The sequence below is a fragment of the Oncorhynchus kisutch genome, unplaced genomic scaffold, assembly GCF_002021735.2.
Source record: "Oncorhynchus kisutch isolate 150728-3 unplaced genomic scaffold, Okis_V2 scaffold1680, whole genome shotgun sequence".
In the NCBI taxonomy this organism is placed as follows: Eukaryota; Metazoa; Chordata; class Actinopteri; order Salmoniformes; family Salmonidae; genus Oncorhynchus; species Oncorhynchus kisutch.
Window position 1 is genome coordinate 28,160 of NW_022263625.1, and position 19,621 is coordinate 47,780.

Consider the following 19,621-nt stretch of genomic DNA (forward strand, 5'->3'; position numbering starts at 1 on the left):
AAAAAAGACCCCAGACAGACACTTCCTCTCTCTCAATCTGCCAACACAGACCCCAGACAGACACTTCCTCTCTCTCCATCTGCCAACACAGACCCCAGACAGACACTTCCTCTCTCTCAATCTGCCAACACAGACCCCAGACAGACACTTCCTCTCTCAATCTGCCAACACAGACCCCAGACAGGCAGTGTGAAGATGTATAATTCACATATGTATATCCCCTCCCTCCCTCTCTCTCTCTGCAGGGGGCCGGTGGTGAGAGGGGTCCCCCAGGGTCAGCCGGTGCCATTGGTCAGCCTGGGAGGGCAGGGGCTGTGGGTGGACCTGGACCAATGGGAGAGAAGGGGGAACCGGTAGGTACTGTAAAGGTGTTCCATATTCTGGGTTCTACATTCCATATTGTGAGATCTGAGTTCCATATTCTGAGTTCTACATTCCATATTGTGAGTTCTGAGTTCCATATTCTGAGTTCTACATTCCATATTGTGAGTTCTGAGTTCCATATTGTGAGTTCTGAGTTCTGTGTTCTGAGTCCCTATAGTTCCAGAGTTGTGTGTAGGTAATGAAACTGTCTGTCTGTGTGTTGTGTTGTCCCAGGGAGGGGCGGGTCCCATTGGACCATCAGGACAGGATGGAGACCAGGGACCTCTAGGACTACCTGGAGCTGCAGGCCCTGCAGGACCCCCAGGAGAGGATGGGGATAAGGTAACATGGCCTGTCCCTGTGTGTGTTGTTGTTGTTGTTGTTGTGTGTATCTGAAGGCGTTTATTGTGTGTGTGTGTGTAGGGAGAGACTGGAGGACCAGGGCAGAAGGGCAGCAAAGGAGACAAAGGAGAATCAGTGAGTCTACTGAGATAATTACTACACCAAATCTACACCAATATTACACTAATACAGTACTACACCAATACTACCCTAATACTACACCAGTACGAAACCAATACCACCCTAATACTACTCTGATATTATACTAATACAGTACTACCCTAATACTACCCTGTTATTATACTAATGCCAAACCAATACTACTACCAATACTACACTAATACTGCCACAAGACTACCCGGAGACTACACTAATACTGCACCAATACTAAGCTAATACTACACTAATACTGCCACAAGACTACACTAATACTGCCACAAAACTACACTAATACTGCCACAAGACTACACTAATACTGCCACAAGACTACACTAATACTGCCACAAGACTACCCAGAGACTACACTAATACTGCCACAAGACTACACCAATACTGCACCAATACTGCACCAATACTAAGCTAATACTACAGTAATACCAAATATTTAACCATTTAGTCTCGTGAACCTTGTTATAGCCTGTCATCTCCCCAGTAACTAAGTAACACTGTCTGTGTCTCTTTAGGGCCCCTCAGGACCAACCGGTGGCCAGGGGCCGATGGGGCAGTCAGGAGTTCCTGTGAGTCTGTTCTACATCCACATACCTGTAATGTTTCTCTCGTCTAAAGGATTCATTTTAAGAATGAAAGTAACCCTCTCCCTCTCCTCCCCTTTCCCTCCCCTTCTCCCCCTCTGCCCCTCCTCCCCCCTCTGCCCCTCCTACCCCCTCCTCTCTCCCAGGGTGTGGATGGGGAGTCAGGTCCCAGGGGCCAGCAGGGAATGTACGGGGCCAAGGGTGATGAGGGTCTCCGGGGCTTCAAGGGCTCCAAAGGACCCATCGGACTACAGGTGAGACACACACACACACACACACACGAACAAACACACACACACACACACACACACACGCACACACACACACACACACACACACACGCACACACACACACACACACACACGAACAAACACACACACACACACACACGCACACACACACACACACACACAAACACACACACACACACAAACACACACACACACAAACACACACACACACACGCACACACACACACACACACACACACACACACACACACACACACGAACACACACGTATTGCTGCCGTCATGGTAATTGACTGCAGTAATTGCCATCCTGACAGCTTTCGTGTGTCAATCAACTGTTTATATACAATTCTAAACGTGAGGTTGTGTGTTCCCTAGGGGATGCCTGGTCTACCGGGGGAGAAGGGGGGAGAGCGGACACATCGGCTTGATGGTGAGGGTCACATCCTGTCTTTATGACACTGTTTCCTGTCAGCCTACTGACTCAGATACAGAAACTATATAGAATGGTTTGGAACTAGATAGGTGGATGGAGACTGATTGGTGATTGTGACATCATTAATTCACATAATGAAGCTAGATCTATTAATGATCTATTGACTGATCACTATACTGACTTGATGGTCTATTGGTTGATTACTATACTGACTTGATGGTCTATTGACTGATCACTATACTGACTTGATGGTCTATTGATTGATTACTATACTGACTTGATGGTCTATTGATTGATTACTATACTGACTTGATGGTCTATTGGTTGATTACTATACTGACTTGATGGTCTATTGATTGATTACTATACTGACTTGATGGTCTGTTGATTGATTACTATACTGACTTGATGGTCTGTTGATTGATTACTATACTGACTTGATGGTCTGTTGATTGATTACTATACTGACTTGATGGTCTGTTGATTGATTACTATACTGACTTGATGGTCTGTTGATTGATTACTATACTGACTTGATGGTCTGTTGATTGATTACTATACTGACTTGATGGTCTGTTGATTGATTACTATACTGACTTGATGGTCTGTTGATTGATTACTATACTGACTTGATGATCTGTTGATTGATTACTATACTGACTGTCTTTTCCTATCAGGGTCGTCCAGGTCAGTTTGGTCCCAGGGGTCCACAAGGGCCTAGTGGGGGACAGGTGAGTACACAAACACACACACACACACACACACACACACACACACACACACACACACACACACACACGCGCGCGCACCAGCGAGTTCACACATGCACACACACACACTTGAGTTTACACAAACACACACACACACACACACACACAGACACACACATGCACACCCTAACCTGTCCTCTGTGTGTTGTGCAGGGTGCTCTGGGCAGACCAGGTGGGGCTGGACAACCAGGGGTAAATGGAGAGAAGGTGAGCAGAGAGACACTACAGTGGTGTTCACTGGGATATTATGTGTCTGTGGAAGAGAGGGGCTCATGTCATCTATCTCTCTCTTTCTCTCTCTCTCTCTCTCTCTCTCTCTCTCTCCTCTCTCTCTCTCTCTCTGTCTCTCTCTATTTCTCTTTCTCTCTCTCTCTCTCTCTCTGTCTCTCTCTATTTCTCTTTCTCTCTCTCTCTCTCTCTCTTTCTCTCTCTCTCTCTCTCTCTCTTTCTCTCTCTCACTCTCCTCTCTCTCTCTTTCCTCTCTCTCTTCTTTCTATCTCTCCCTCTCACTCTCTCTCTTTCGTTCTCTCTTTCTCTCTCTGTCTTTCTCTCTCTGTCTTTCGCTCTCTCTTTCTTTCTGTCTATCTCTCTCCCTCTACTCTCTCTCTCTTTCGTTATCTCTCTCTTTCGTTATCTCTCTCTCTCTCTCTCTCTCTCTCTCTCTCTCTCTCTCTCTCTCTCCTCTCTCTCTCTCTCTCTCAGGGGGAGGATGGAGAATCGGGAGACCCAGGATCCGTTGGTGTATCAGGAGGCAACGTAAGTCTGGAATACAATAATACTATACTATAATTCTGCCATCAGACACACATAACTGCACCACATATCACACTTTCACAAAAGTCATGAAGACGTGGCTAAAGGTCAGTCAGATTTGTGAACATAATCCTGGCTGCGTATTGGCAAGCTTTCCATGTTGGTCTGTAGCTGTGAGGGTGTGAATCACTCTGTCCCCCCCTCTCTCTGTCCCCCACCCTCTCTCTGTCCCCCCACCCACTCTCTGTCCCCCACCCGTCTCTATATCCCCCCTCTCTCTGCCCCCCCCCCCTTCTCCACCCCCAGGGGGATATAGGTGACCAGGGGGAGAAGGGAGACTCAGGTCTCTCTGGAGCAGCAGGGCCCCCCAAGGAGCCAGAGGCCCCCAGGAGAGGAATGGGTCCAAGGGAAACTCTGTGAGGTTACATATGAACACTGTACATTCTCACATGATACACACTCACCCTTTCATAATAATCCTTTCTGTCCTTTTCTCCCCCCCCCCCCCCCCCCCCCCCCCCCCCCCCCCCCCCCCCTCTCGGCCTCAAGGGTCCGATTGGTTTCCCAGGAGACTCAGACAGCCAGGGGAGGCAGGACCCAACGTGAGTGTTCCTTCTCCTCCCCCTGTTCCCCCGCTACTGAAATACCACCTCTATTACAGGGGCAAGTTAAGTCTCTCTCTCTCTCTCTCTCTCCCTTCTCCCTCTCTCTCTCAATCTCTCTCTCTCTCTCTCTCTCTCTCTCTCTCTCTCTCTCTCTCTCTCTCTTCTCTCTCTCTCTCTCTCTCTCCCTCCCCTCTCTTCTCTCTCTCTCTCTCTCTCTCTCTCTCTCTCTCTCTCTCTCTTCTCTCTCTCTCCCTCTCTCCCTCTCTCTCTCTCTCTCTCTCTCTCTCTCTCTCCCCCCCCCCCCTCCTCTCTCGGTCTGCTCTCCCTGTCTACAGGGGGAGGATGGAGGTCCTGGATCCAAGGGAGATGGTGGAGATCCAGGGAAATCAGTGAGTGTTTCATATTTCTGGTATATCATCTGTATAAGTGTATATGTGCGGGTTCAGACAGTGTTCCAACCCACACAGATCCATTAAATCAGTTCCATCTGGTGAGGCCAACCACTCCCAGAGAGATGGAGTTTGTTGGGAGTCTCCTGGCATCTGTCTGTCTCGTTGTTCAGACATTTCAGGTGTTTTCTACAACCTGTTTTCATTGTTGTTTTCTGTAGGGTCCACCAGGAGCATCAGGGGAACCCGGGCCCTCAGGACCACCAGGACGCAGGGTGATGAGAGAGAGATAGAGAGAGAGAGAGGGGGGGGAGAGAGAGAGAGAGAGAGAGGAGAGAGAGAGAGAGAGAGACTGTGTTAGTTAGTTCATATGTAATTGTCAATATCTAAAATATTCCTCTATTCCCTGTAGGGTCACCTGGGTAAAGAAGGGAAGCAGGGGAAGCGGGGGATGAAAGGAGGGAAGGGATCTCCAGGGTTGGAGGGTCTCCTGGGGAAGACAGGACCGGTGGGAGCCCAGGGACATTCTGGTAAACCGGTCCTAGTTGGTCTCAGAGGGATCCATGGCCAGCGGGTGAGCACACACACACACACACCCTGACCCCTGACCTGTCAACTCATGACCACACAACCTCATATGCCAGATGTACTATACTGAGGATGTAAAACTGATCAACTTCATCAATGACAATTAATGTCTGTCTGTCTGTCTGTCTGTCTGTCTGTCTGTCTGTCTGTCTGTCTGTCTGTCTGTCTGTCTGTCTGTCTGTCTGTCTGTCTGTCTGTCTGTCTCTCTCTCTCTCTCTCTCTCTCTCTCTCTCTCCCTACCCCTGCTTTCTCTCCTTATCTCTCTCTCTCTTCTTCTCTCTCTCTAACCTCTCTCTCTCTCTCTCCCCCTTCTCTCTCTCCCTCTCGTTCTCTTCTTCTCTCTCCCTCCCCGTCTCTCTCTCTCTCTCTCAGGGGGAACAAGGTTTAAATGGACCACCAGGCGTAACAGGACCACCAGGACCCATGGTAAAACAGTCTACACCTTTATCATCCATCTCTCCATCCTTCCATCCCACTCCATCCACTGTCCCTTTATCCTCAGTCTACACCTTTATCATCCATCTCTCCATCCTTCCATCCCACTCCATCCACTGTCCCTTTCTCCACAGTCCTACAGCCCTATCTCAGTCACTACTATAGACCCATACATCCTGTATCAGTCTACAGCCCTATCTCAGTCACTACTATAGACCCATACATCCTGTATCAGTCTACAGCCCTATCTCAGTCACCACTATAGACCCATACATCCTGTATCGGTCTACAGCCCTATCTCAGTCACTACTATAGACCCATACATCCTGTATCAGTCTACAGCCCTATCTCAGTCACTACTATAGACCCATACATCCTGTATCAGTCTACAGCCCTATCTCAGTCACTACTATAGACCCATACATCCTGTATCAGTCTACAGCCCTATCTCAGTCACTACTATAGACCCATACATCCTGTATCAGTCTACAGCCCTATCTCAGTCACCACTATAGACCCATACATCCTGTATCAGTCTACAGCCCTATCTCAGTCACTACTATAGACCCATACATCCTGTATCAGTCTACAGCCCTATCTCAGTCACTACTATAGACCCATACATCCTGTATCGGTCTACAGCCCTATCTCAGTCACCACTATAGACCCATACATCCTGTATCGGTCTACAGCCCTATCTCAGTCACCACTATAGACCCATACATCCTGTATCGGTCTACAGCCCTATCTCAGTCACTACTATAGACCCATACATCCTGTATCAGTCTACAGCCCTATCTCAGTCACTACTATAGACCCATACATCCTGTATCAGTCTACAGCCCTATCTCAGTCACTACTATAGACCCATACATCCTGTATCAGTCTACAGCCCTATCTCAGTCACTACTATAGACCCATACATCCTGTATCAGTCTACAGCCCTATCTCAGTCACTACTATAGACCCATACATCCTGTATCAGTCTACAGCCCTATCTCAGTCACCACTAGACCCATACATCCTGTATCAGTCTACAGCCCTATCTCAGTCACTACTATAGACCCATACATCCTGTATCAGTCTACAGCCCTATCTCAGTCACCACTATAGACCCATACATCCTGTATCGGTCTACAGCCCTATCTCAGTCACTACTATAGACCCATACATCCTGTATCAGTCTACAGCCCTATCTCAGTCACTACTATAGACCCATACATCCTGTATCAGTCTACAGCCCTATCTCAGTCACTACTATAGACCCATACATCCTGTATCAGTCTACAGCCCTATCTCAGTCACCACTATAGACCCATACATCCTGTATCAGTCTACAGCCCTATCTCAGTCACCACTATAGACCCATACATCCTGTATCAGTCTACAGCCCTATCTCAGTCACTACTATAGACCCATACATCCTGTATCAGTCTACAGCCCTATCTCAGTCACTACTATAGACCCATACATCCTGTATCGGTCTACAGCCCTATCTCAGTCACTACTATAGACCCATACATCCTGTATCGGTCTACAGCCCTATCTCAGTCACTACTATAGATCCATACATCCTGTATCGGTCTACAGCCCTATCTCAGTCACTACTATAGACCCATACATCCTGTATCGGTCTACAGCCCTATCTCAGTCACTACTATAGACCCATACATCCTGTATCAGTCTACAGCCCTATCTCAGTCACTACTATAGACCTATACATCCTGTATCGGTCTACAGCCCTATCTCAGTCACTACTATAGACCCATACATCCTGTATCAGTCTACAGCCCTATCTCAGTCACTACTATAGACCCATACATCCTGTATCAGTCTACAGCCCTATCTCAGTCACTACTATAGACCCATACGTCCTGTATCAGTCTACAGCCCTATCTCAGTCACTACTATAGACCCATACATCCTGTATCAGTCTACAGCCCTATCTCAGTCACTACTATAGACCCATACATCCTGTATCAGTCTACAGCCCTATCTCAGTCACCACTATAGACCCATACATCCTGTATCAGTCTACAGCCCTATCTCAGTCACCACTATAGACCCATACATCCTGTATCAGTCTACAGCCCTATCTCAGTCACTACTATAGACCCATACATCCTGTATCAGTCTACAGCCCTATCTCAGTCACTACTATAGACCCATAGACCCTACTATAGACCCATACATCCTGTATCAGTCTACAGCCCTATCTCAGTCACTACATAACTATCTACAAACACAAGTTATTGTTTACTAAGTTTACTAAGGTTGGTTTACTTAGGCTTATTCACTAAGGCTAGTTTACCAAGGCTAGTTTACTAAGGCTGGTTTACTAAGGCTAGTTTACTAAGGCTCGTTTACTAAGGCTAGTTTACTAAGGCTGGTTTACTAAGGCTAGTTTACTAAGGATAGTTTACCAAGGCTAGTTTACTAAGGCTTGTTTACTAAGGATAATTTACTATGGCTAGTTTACTAAGGATAATTTACATGGCTGGTTTACTAAGGCTAGTTTACTAAGGCTAGTTTACTAAGGCTGGTTTACTAAGGCTAGTTTACTAAGGCTAGTTTACTAAGGCTCGTTTACTAAGGATAATTTACTATGGCTAGTTTACTAAGGATAATTTACATGGCTGGTTTACTAAGGCTAGTGTACTCAGGCTAGTTTACTAAGGCTAGTTTACTAAGGCTCGTTTACTAAGGCTAGTTTACTAAGGATAGTTTACTAAGGATAGTTTACCAAGGCTAGTTTACTAAGGCTCGTTTACTAAGGCTAGTTTACAAAGGCTAGTGTACTCAGGCTAGTTTACTAAGGCTGGTTTACTAAGGCTAGTTTACTAAGGCTGGTTTACTAAGGCTAGTTTACTAAGGCTAGTTTACTAAGGCTAGTTTACTAAGGATAGTTTACCAAGGCTAGTTTACCAAGGCTAGTTTACTAAGGCTCGTTTACTAAGGATAATTTACTATGGCTAGTTTACTAAGGATAATTTACATGGCTGGTTTACTAAGGCTAGTTTACTAAGGCTAGTTTACTAAGGCTGGTTTACTAAGGCTAGTTTACTAAGGCTAGTTTACTAAGGCTCGTTTACTAAGGATAATTTACTATGGCTAGTTTACTAAGGATAATTTACATGGCTGGTTTACTAAGGCTAGTGTACTCAGGCTAGTTTACTAAGGCTAGTTTACTAAGGCTAGTTTACTAAGGCTAGTGTACTCAGGCTAGTTTACTAAGGCTGGTTTACTAAGGCTAGTTTACTGAGGCTCGTTTACTAAGGCTCGTTTAATAAGGATAATTTACATGGATGGTTTACTAAGGCTAGTTTACTAAGGCTAGTTCACTAAGGCTGGTTTACTAAGGCTAGTGTACTCAGGCTAGTTTACTAAGGCTAGTGTACTCAGGCTAGTTCACTAAGGCTGGTTTACTAAGGCTAGTTTACTAAGGCTCGTTTACTAAGGCTGATTTACTATGGCTAGTTTACTAAGGATAATTTACATGGCTGGTTTACTAAGGCTAGTTTACTAAGGCTAGTTTACTAAGTCTGTGTCCCAAATTGCCCTAGATCTATGTACCCTGATCTAAAGTAATGCACTATATAGGGAATAGGAAGACCTATGTTCCCTGGTCTAAAGTAGTGTTCCCTGGTCTAAAGTAGTGCAGTATATAGGGAATAGGAAGACCTATGTCCCATTTGGGACGGACACCTATGTGACCTTGGAACCCTACGTGACCTTGGAACTCTACTCTGACCTCTAGTTTGAGCTCTAGCTTGACCTCTTGTCACCTTTGCCCTCTGTCCTCTTTCCCACAGGGTCCTCCAGGACTACCGGGGTTGAAGGGAGATCCAGGCAGGAAGGGAGACAAGGTGACAACACACACACACAGACCCCCCCCCCCCCCCAGTGCTAACTAAGTGTGTGCTACAGTGAGGGAAAACAATATTTGATCCCCTGCTGATTTTGTACGTTTGCCCACTGACAAAGAAATGATCCGTCTATAATTTTAATGGTAGGTTTATTTGAACAGTGAGAGACAGAATAACAACAAAAAAATCCAGAAAAACGCATGTCAAAAATGTTATAAATTGAGTATTTGACCCCCTCTCAATCAGAAAGATTTCTGGCTCCCAGGTGTCTTTTATACAGGTAACAAGCTGAGTTTATGAGCACACTCTTAAAGGGAGTCCTCCTAATCTCAGTTTGTTACCTGTATAAAAGACACCTGTCCACAGAAGCAATCAATCAATCAGATTTCAAACTCTCCCCCATGGCCAAGACCAAAGAGCTCTCCAAGGATGTCAGGGACAAGATTGTCGACCTACATAAGGCTGGAATGGGTTACAAGACCATCGCCAAGCAGCTTGGTGAGAAGGTGACAACAGTTGGTGCGATTATTCGCAAATGGAAGAAACACAAAAGAACTGTCAATCTCCCTCGGCCTGGGGCTCCATGCAAGATCTCACCTCGTGGAGTTGCAATGATCATGAGGAATCAGCCCAGAACTACACTGGAGGATCTTGTCAATGATCTTAAGGCAGCTGGGATCATAGTCACCAAGAAAATAATTGGTATCACATTACGCCTTGAAGGACTGAAATCCTGCACCGCCCGCAAGGTCCCCCTGCTCAAGAAAGCACATACACATGCCCATCTGAAGTTTGCCAATAAACATCTGAATGATTCAGAGGACAACTGGGTGAAAGTGTTGTGGTCAGATGAGACCAAAATGGAGCTCTTTGGCATCAACTCAACTCGGAGGAGGAATGCTGCCTTTGACCCCAAGAACACCATCCCCACCGTCAAACATGGAGGTGGAAACATTATGCCTTATGGGTGTTTTTCTGCTAAGGGGACAGGACAACTTCACCGCATCAAAGGGCCGATGGACAGGGCCATGTACCATCAAATCTTGGGTGAGAACCTCCTTCCCTCAGCCAGGGCATTGAAAATGGGTCGTGGATGGGTATTCCAGCATGACAATGACCCAAAACACACAGCCAAGGTAACAAAGGAGTGGCTCAAGAAGAAGCACATTAAGGTCCTGGAGTGGCCCTAGCCAGTCTCCAGACCTGAAGGTTCGAGTTGCCAAACATCAGCCTCAACCTTAATGACTTGGAGAAGATCTGCAAAGAGGAGTGGGACAAAATCCCTCCTGAGATGTGTGCAAACCTGGTGGCCAACTACAAGAAACGTCTGACCTCTGTGATTGCCAACAAGGGTTTTTCCACCAAGTACTAAGTCATGTTTTGCAGAGGGGTCAAATATTTATTCCCCTCATTAAAATGCAAATAAATGTACAACATTTTTGACATGTGTTTTTCTGAATTTTTTTGTTATTTTGTTATTCTGTCTCTCACTGTTCAAATAAACCTCACATTAAAATGATAGACTAATCATTTATTTGTCAGTGGGCAGACGTACAAAACCAGAAATACTTTTTTCCCTCACTGTATGTGTGTGTAGGGTCATCACACATAACCCCCTCCCCCCAGTGCTATCTAAGTGTGTGTTATGTGTGTAGGGTCATCACAGTGCTATCTAAGTGTGCGTTATGTGTGTAGGGTCATCACAGTGCTATCTAAGTGTGTGTTATGTGTGTAGGGTCATCACAGTGCTATCTAAGTGTGTGTTATGTGTGTAGGGTCATCACAGTGCTATCTAAGTGTGTGTTATGTGTGTAGGGTCATCACAGTGCTATCTAAGTGTGTGTTATGTGTGTAGGGTCATCACAGTGCTATCTAAGTGTGTGTTATGTGTGTAGGGTCATCACAGTGCTATCTAAGTGTGTGTTATGTGTGTAGGGTCATGGAGGTCTGATTGGGCTGATTGGCCCTCCAGGAGAGTTTGGAGAGAAGGGAGACAGAGGATTTCCAGGGAACCAGGGTCTACTGGGACCCAAAGGAGACGAGGTGACACACACACACACACACACACACGTCAATCCAAGGCTCTTGGTCTGATACATACTGCCCTTTCAACTAAATCCTGGACCGTGTCTCGCAAAGTTACTTATGGTGGTTGCAAACCACCTGCATCACACACACGTACATGTTGTTGCATTGACGGTGTGTTTGTTGTTTCAGGGTCTGGTTGGTCTAGCAGGTCCTAATGGTCCTCCAGGTCTACCTGGTCTCTCTGTGAGTATCACTATCTATTTCTATTACTATTACTATTAGTTACTATTATTATTACTGTTATTATTACATACTATCACTATTACAATTAGTTACTATTATTATTACTATACTATTACTATTACATTAATATTATTATTACTATTAGTTACTATTATTATTACTGTTATTATTACATACTATCACTATTACTATTAGTTACTATTATTATTACTATACTATTACTATTACATTAATATTATTATTACTATTAGTTACTATTATTATTACTGTTATTATTACATACTATCACTATTACAATTAGTTACTATTATTATTACTATACTATTACTATTACATTAATATTATTATTACTATTAGTTACTATTATTATTACTATACTATTACTATTACAATTACTACTATAGACCCATACATCCTCTCTCTCTCTCTCTCTCTCTCTCTCTCTCTCTCTCTCTCTCTTTCTTTCTCTTTCTCTCTCTCTCTGTCTCTGTCTCTGTCTCTCTTTCTCTTTGTCTCTCTTTCTCTCTCTTTCTCTCTCTTTCTCTCTCTCTCTTTCTCTTTCTCTCTCTGTCTCTGTCTCTCTTTCTCTTTGTCTCTCTTTCTCTCTCTCTCTCTCTCTCTCTCTCTTTCTCTTTCTCTCTCTGTCTCTGTCTCTCTCTTTCTTTCTCTTTCTCTCTTTCTCTCTCTCTCTCTCTTTCTCTCTCTCTCTCTATCTCTGTCTCTGTCTCTGTCTCTCTCTCTCTCTCTCTGTCTTTCTCTTTGTCTCTCTCTCTCTCTCTCTCTCTCTCTCTCTCTCTCTCTCTCTCTCTCTCTCTCTCTCTCTCTCTCTCTCTATTCAATTCAAATCAATTTGCTTTATTGGCATGACATAGCAATATAAACTATTGCCAAAGCTTGCTTTGGATATTTACAATATGAAAATAATAAGAACAACATTGTCAACAGTAACAACAATAACCAAGGGTCCAAATAACCATACATTGAACGATAACAATTAGCATACAGTAGAGGACATGTGCAGGTTGATTGGTCTGTCAGACTCTGTCCCTTATCTTATGGCAGGCAGCAATGTAGTGCGCTGCCAACCCACAGATCTCTGCGTCCTCCCCCAACAGGATGGCTAGCCTACGAAATAAGGTTGTCAAATTTGGGGAAATGACACTTTAATTGTTTTATATTTTTGACATTTTGTCAGGAAATGCAGCTCCATCTCAGTTCTGCTGTTTTTCCTGTGTCTATCCCTTCTCAATGGCAAGGCTGTGCTCACTGAGCCTGTACTTTGTCAAGGTTTCTAAGGTTTTGATCAAGTGAGCCATTGTCAATTAATTTGCTTTCTCCTCTCTCCTCTCTTTCTCTCTCTCTCTCTCTTAGGGTAGAGTAGGACAGAAGGGTTTCTAAAGGGAATCAGGGTCCCATTGGTGCTAATCGGAGATACAGGTCCTGCTGGCCCTCCTGGACCTCCTGTGAGTTCCACCAAGTACATCTGCTTAGAACCTTAGAACTTCATCTAGAACCTCCACATAAAAACCATAGAGCCCACACCAAGAACCAACTGCATAGAACCTCCACAAATAACCTCCAAATAGAACCTTAGAACATCACCTAGAACCTTCACATAGAACCTCCATCAGAACCTCAGAAGATCACATGAAACCTTTACACTAGAACCTTAGAACCTCATTTATAAATGCCTCTCCTCCTCTCAGGGTCTCCCTGCGGTGGGTCTTCAGTCTCTCCCGGTTGCAGGAGGAGAGAAGGAGGAGGAGCACATTTCCTGTGACGGGGGCCGCTCTGGAAGAGAGGAAGAGCAAGAGGGGATGGAGGGAAGGGAGGAGGGGGAGGAGGAGAGGATGCAGGCAGAACCAGGCAGGGCAGGAGGAGGAGAAAGAGATGGAGGAGGTGTTTTGCTTCTCTCTCTCTATGAGGACGGAGGGGTAGAGGGTCTGAGGACCCCCCTGGGGACCTACCATGTATCCAGCCCGAACCTGCAAGGAGCTACAGCTGTTGTTCCCAAAGTACACTGATGGTACATACCAATCTATCACTCATCTATCTATCTATCTATCTATCTATCTATCTATCTATCTATCTATCTATCTATCTATCTATCTATCTATCTATCTATCTATCTATCTATCTATCTATCTATCTATCTATCTATCTATCTATCTATCTATCTATCTATCTATACATCTATCTATCTATCTATACATCTATACATCTATCTATCTATCTATACATCTATCTATCTATACATCTATACATCTATCTATCTATACATCTATCTATCTATACATCTATCTATCTATACATCTATCTATCTATACATCTATCTATCTATACATCTATCTATACATCTATACATCAATCTATACATCTATACATCTATCTCTCTATCTATCGCGATCTCTATATCAATCTATACATCTATCTCTCTGTCTATCACCAGAGTTCACTGATGGTACCTACTCTCAGTGTATCTACCTCTGTCTGTCACTACATCAACAATGTACAACCTATATAATCAAATTATCAACAGAGCTTTACACGCCATCTCTCTTTCCCACCTCTCTCCACCCCAAATCTACCCCCGCGTAGGTGAGTACTGGATAGACCCTAACCAGGGTTGCCATAGAGACTCCTTCAAGGTGTTCTGTAACTTCACGGCCGATGAGAGACATGTCTGTACCCTGACATGAAGTCCCAGTCGGTGAGTCCACACGATCACTCTCCTCTCTTCCATGTGAGCGAGGGACAAATCACTACAGGTAGAGCTGGGTTCAGTATAGTGAGAAGTGATGAATGTACTGTAATGACTGACGTGTCTTCTACAGGTGAAGCTGAGTTCCTGGAAAGGAGAGAAACCTGGTACCTGGTACAGCCAGTTCAGGAAAGGAAAGCAGGTACGCTGTGTGTGTGTGTTTCTTGTGATCCTGCCTCTCTCTATGATATATCCCTTTTTCATACTCAATCCCCCCTCCATCCCTCTCCTCCCTCCCTCTCCTCCCTCCCTCCCTCCCTCCCTCCTCCCTCCTCCCTCCCTCCCTCCCTCCCTCCTCCCTCCCCCTCCCCTCCCTCCCTCCCCTCCATCCCTCTCCTCCCTCCCTCCCCCTCCTCCCTCCCTCCCTCCCTCCCCTCCCTCCCTCCCTCCCTCCCTCCCTCCCTCCCTCCCTCCCTCCCTCCCTCCCTCCCTCCCTCCCTCTCCTCCCTCCCTCCCTCCCTCCCTCCCTCCCTCCCTCCCTCCCTCTCCCTCCCTCCCCTCCCTCCCTCCCCCCTCCCTCCCTGCCCCCCCTCCCTCTCCTCCCTCCCTCCCTCCCTCCCTCTCCAGTTCTCCTATTCCGATTCAGATGGCAGTCCGGTCCATGTAGTCCAGTTGGTGTTTCTTAAGCTGTTGAGTGCTTCATCCAGACAGACGTTCACCCTACCACTGTCAGAACTCAGCCGCCTGGCTCCATACCGCCACCTTCAGCCACCAGCATGCGCTGCGCTTCAGAGGGAGCAGTGGAGAGGAGCTCACGCACCAGGACACACCACTACATCACAGCACTGCACGACGGCTGCCAGGTAACAGACACACTGCTGCCAGGTAACAGACACACTGCTGCCAGGTAACAGACACACTACATCACAGCACTGCACGACGGCTGCCAGGTAAAAAACACTGTTACCAAACGAAACAATCTTTAACAACACGGAGACAGCACCTGCATTAACATGACCAGGAACAACAGCCACACTGTTGACACAACCTGTCCTAAAGCCACCACTATCACACTATCACTAAAACACTGTTGATACAACCTGTCCTAACGCCACCACTATCACACAACACTGTTGATACAACCTGTCCTAACGCCACCACTATCACCAAAACACTGTTGATACAACCTGTCCTAACGCCACCACTATCACCAAAACACTGTTGATACAACCTGTCCTAACGCCACCACTATCACAAAACACTGTTGATACAACCTGTCCTAACGCCACCACTATCACCAAAACACTGTTGATACAACCTGTCCCTAACGCCACCACTATCACCAAAACACTGTTGATACAACCTGTCCTAACGCCACCACTATCACCAAAACACTGTTGATACAACCTGTCCTAACGCCACCACTATCACCAAAACACTGTTGATACAACCTGTCCTAACACCACCACTATCACCAAAACACTGTTGATACAACCTGTCCTAACACCACCACTATCACACAACACACTTGTTGATGTGCTCCTCCATCTCTCCCTGTAGTCTGCTTCAGGTCAGGAGAGGACACACACACTATACACTACACACTACACACTACACACTACACACTACACACTACACACTAACACTATACACTACACACTACACACACACAGTAGTAGAAGTGTAATATCTGTTGATGTGTTCCTCCATCTCTCCCTGTAGTCTGCTTCAGGTCAGGAGAGGACACACACACTACACACTACACACTACACACTACACACTACACACACACACACAGTAGTAGAAGTGTAATATCTGTTGATGTGCTCCTCCATCTCTCCCTGTAGTCTGCTTCAGGTCAGGAACGGACACACACACACTACACACACACCACACACTACACACACACACACACACACACACACACACACACACACACACACACACACACACACACACACACACACACACACACACACACACACACACACAGTAGTAGAAGTGTAATATCTGTTGATGTGCTCCTCCATCTCTCCCTGTAGTCTGCTTCAGGTCAGGAGAGGACACACACACTACACACTACACACTATACACTACACACTACACACTACACACTACACACTACACACACACACTACACACTACACACTACACACACCACACACACACTACACACACACACACACACACACAGTAGTAGAAGTGTAATATCTGTTGGTGTGCTCCTCCATCTCTCCCTGTAGTCTGCTTCAGGTCAGGAGAGGACACACACACTACACACTACACACTACACACTATACACTACACACTACACACACACACACACACACACACACACACAGTAGTAGAAGTGTAATATCTGTTGATGTGCTCCTCCATCTCTCCCTGCAGTCTGCTTCAGGTCAGGAGAGGACACACACACTACACATACACACACTACACACCACACACTACATACACACACACACACACAGTAGTAGAAGTGTACTATCTGTTGATGTGCTCCTCCATCTCTCCCTGTAGTCCTGCTTCAGGTCAGGAGAGGACGGTGTTAGAGTTTGATGCCCCTCAGTCAGACTCTCTCCCCCTCATCGACGTCTCTGTCTCCGACTTCGGACACAACAACCAGAAGTTTGGCTTCCAACTGGGTCCCGTCTGCTTCAACGGTTAACGGCAGCCCTCCACAGCCGGTAACCGGGATGAGACGGCCGGTAACAGGGTTGAGATCCACGGACATTTACACAGGGGAAACCAGGAGACTGACTGATGCCGCCAGAGAGATATTTATATAGCTTTACCCCAGCACTCATCCATTCATACTAACAGACACTCATCCATTCATACTTACAGACACTCATCCATTCATACTAACAGACACTCATCCATTCATACTAACAAACACTCATCCATTCATACTAACAGACACTCATCCATTCAGAGAGATATTTATAACACTTTACCCCAGCACTCATCCATTCATACTAACAGACACTCATCCATTCATACTAACAGACACTCATCCATTCATACTTACAGACACTCATCCATTCATCCTTTCCTACTAACAGACACTCATTCACTCATCCATTCATACTTAGACATTCAATCCATTCATCCATTCATACTTAGACATTCATCCATTCATACTAACAGCCTGGTAATGGGGTTGAGATCCACAGACATTTATACAGGGAAAATCAAGAGACTTGCTGACGCCATCAGAGAGATATTTATAACGCTTTACACCAGGACTCATCCATTCATACTAACAGACACTCATCCATTTGGCATTCATTCATAATTACAGACACTCATTCATCCATTCATACCAGCAGACACTCATTCACCCATCCATTCATACTTCCAGACACTCATTAATGAATTCATCCATTCATTGATTCATCTATTCATACTTCCAGACACTCATTAATGAATTCATCCATTCATTGATTCATCTTTTCATAATGACAGACACTCATCCATTCATTCAACCATTCATCCATTCATTCCAGCAGACACTCATTCACTCATTCATTCATACCACACACACTCATTCATGAATTCATCCATTCATTGATTCCTCTGTTCATACTTACAGACACTCATCCACTCATCTATTCATTCATCCATCTATTCAAACGTACAGACACTCATCCATTCATTCAACCATTCATCCATTCATTCTTACAGACACTCATTAATTAAGTAATCCATTCATCCATTCATACTTACAGACATTCATGCATCCATTTATCCATACTCACATTAATTCATTCATCCATTCATCCATACCTACATTCATCCACACATTCATCCATATCTACATTCATTCATTCATTCATTCATACACACAGTACATTGTCCATTCACACAGTTGATCACTCATTCATTCATCCATCATTCCTGCACTCACTCCTTCCTATATTCACTCATTCATCCTGAAACCAAAGAAGCACCTCTACATCTGGGAAACATTTCCACAACGTGTAACTAACGTTAATTAGATGCTGTATTCCAACCTCATGTTGTCCTCATTCTGTGTTGTTGATGTGTGTGTTTTATATGAACAGTTTTGTGTTGTGTTCTAATGTATATTTGTGTGATACTCAACCATGGTGCTACAGTCTTTTACTTGAGTATGTTTAATGTCATGTATGTCTTCCTTGTCAAAGGGAAAGGGAAGGCAGACATTTGTTTTTGTATTTGTAACATAATGATGATGATGATGATGAACAACATTCTTGTCAGGACATTAGAGGATTATGATGTCACAATGCCATTTTATTCATACTTGTGGGAAAATTAAATATGAAATAACTTGTTTTAATAAAAGTACACAAACTGTTCACCCGACTTACTGAAGCAGCAGTCTCAATGTGGTGACAACTGTTCCCTGACTTACTGAAGCAGCAGTCTCAATGTGGTGACAACTGTTCCCCTGACTTACTGAAGCAGCAGTCTCAATGTGGTGACAACTGTTCCCCTGACTACTGAAGCAGCAGTCTCAATGTGGTGACAACTGTTCACCCGACTTACTGAAGCAGCAGTCTCAATGTGGTGACAACTGTTTCCCCTGACGTACTGAAGCAGCAGTCTCAATGTGGTGACAACTGTTCCCCCTGACTTACTGACGCAGCAAGTCTCAATGTGGTGACAACTGTTCCCCTGACTTACTGAAGCAGCAGTCTCAATGTGGTGGACAACTGTTTCCCTGACTTACTGAAGCAAGCAGTCTCAATGTGGTGACAACTGTTCCCTGACTTACTGAAGCAGCAGTCTCAATGTGGTGACAACTGTTCCCCTGACTTACTGAAGCAGCAGTCTCAATGTGGTGACAACTGTTCCCCTGACTTACTGAAGCAGCAGTCTCAATGTGGTGACAACTGTTCCCCTGACTTACTGAAGCAGCAGTCTCAATGTGGTGACAACTGTTCCCTGACTTACTGAAGCAGCAGTCTCAATGTGGTGACAACTGTTCCCCTGACGTACTGAAGCAGCAGTCTCAATGTGGTGACAACTGTTCCCCTGACTTACTGAAGCAGCAGTCTCAATGTGGTGACAACTGTTCCCCTGACTTACTGAAGCAGCAGTCTCAATGT

At 45.2% G+C, this 19,621-nt stretch overlaps 1 pseudogene; it reads left to right on the forward strand.

The window, feature by feature from the left end:
• The window catches only part of LOC116367482 (collagen alpha-1(XI) chain-like), a 40,406-nt pseudogene extending 23,213 nt beyond the window's left edge, over window positions 1-17,193 (forward strand).
• The last annotated feature ends 2,428 nt before the right edge of the window (window positions 17,194-19,621 follow it).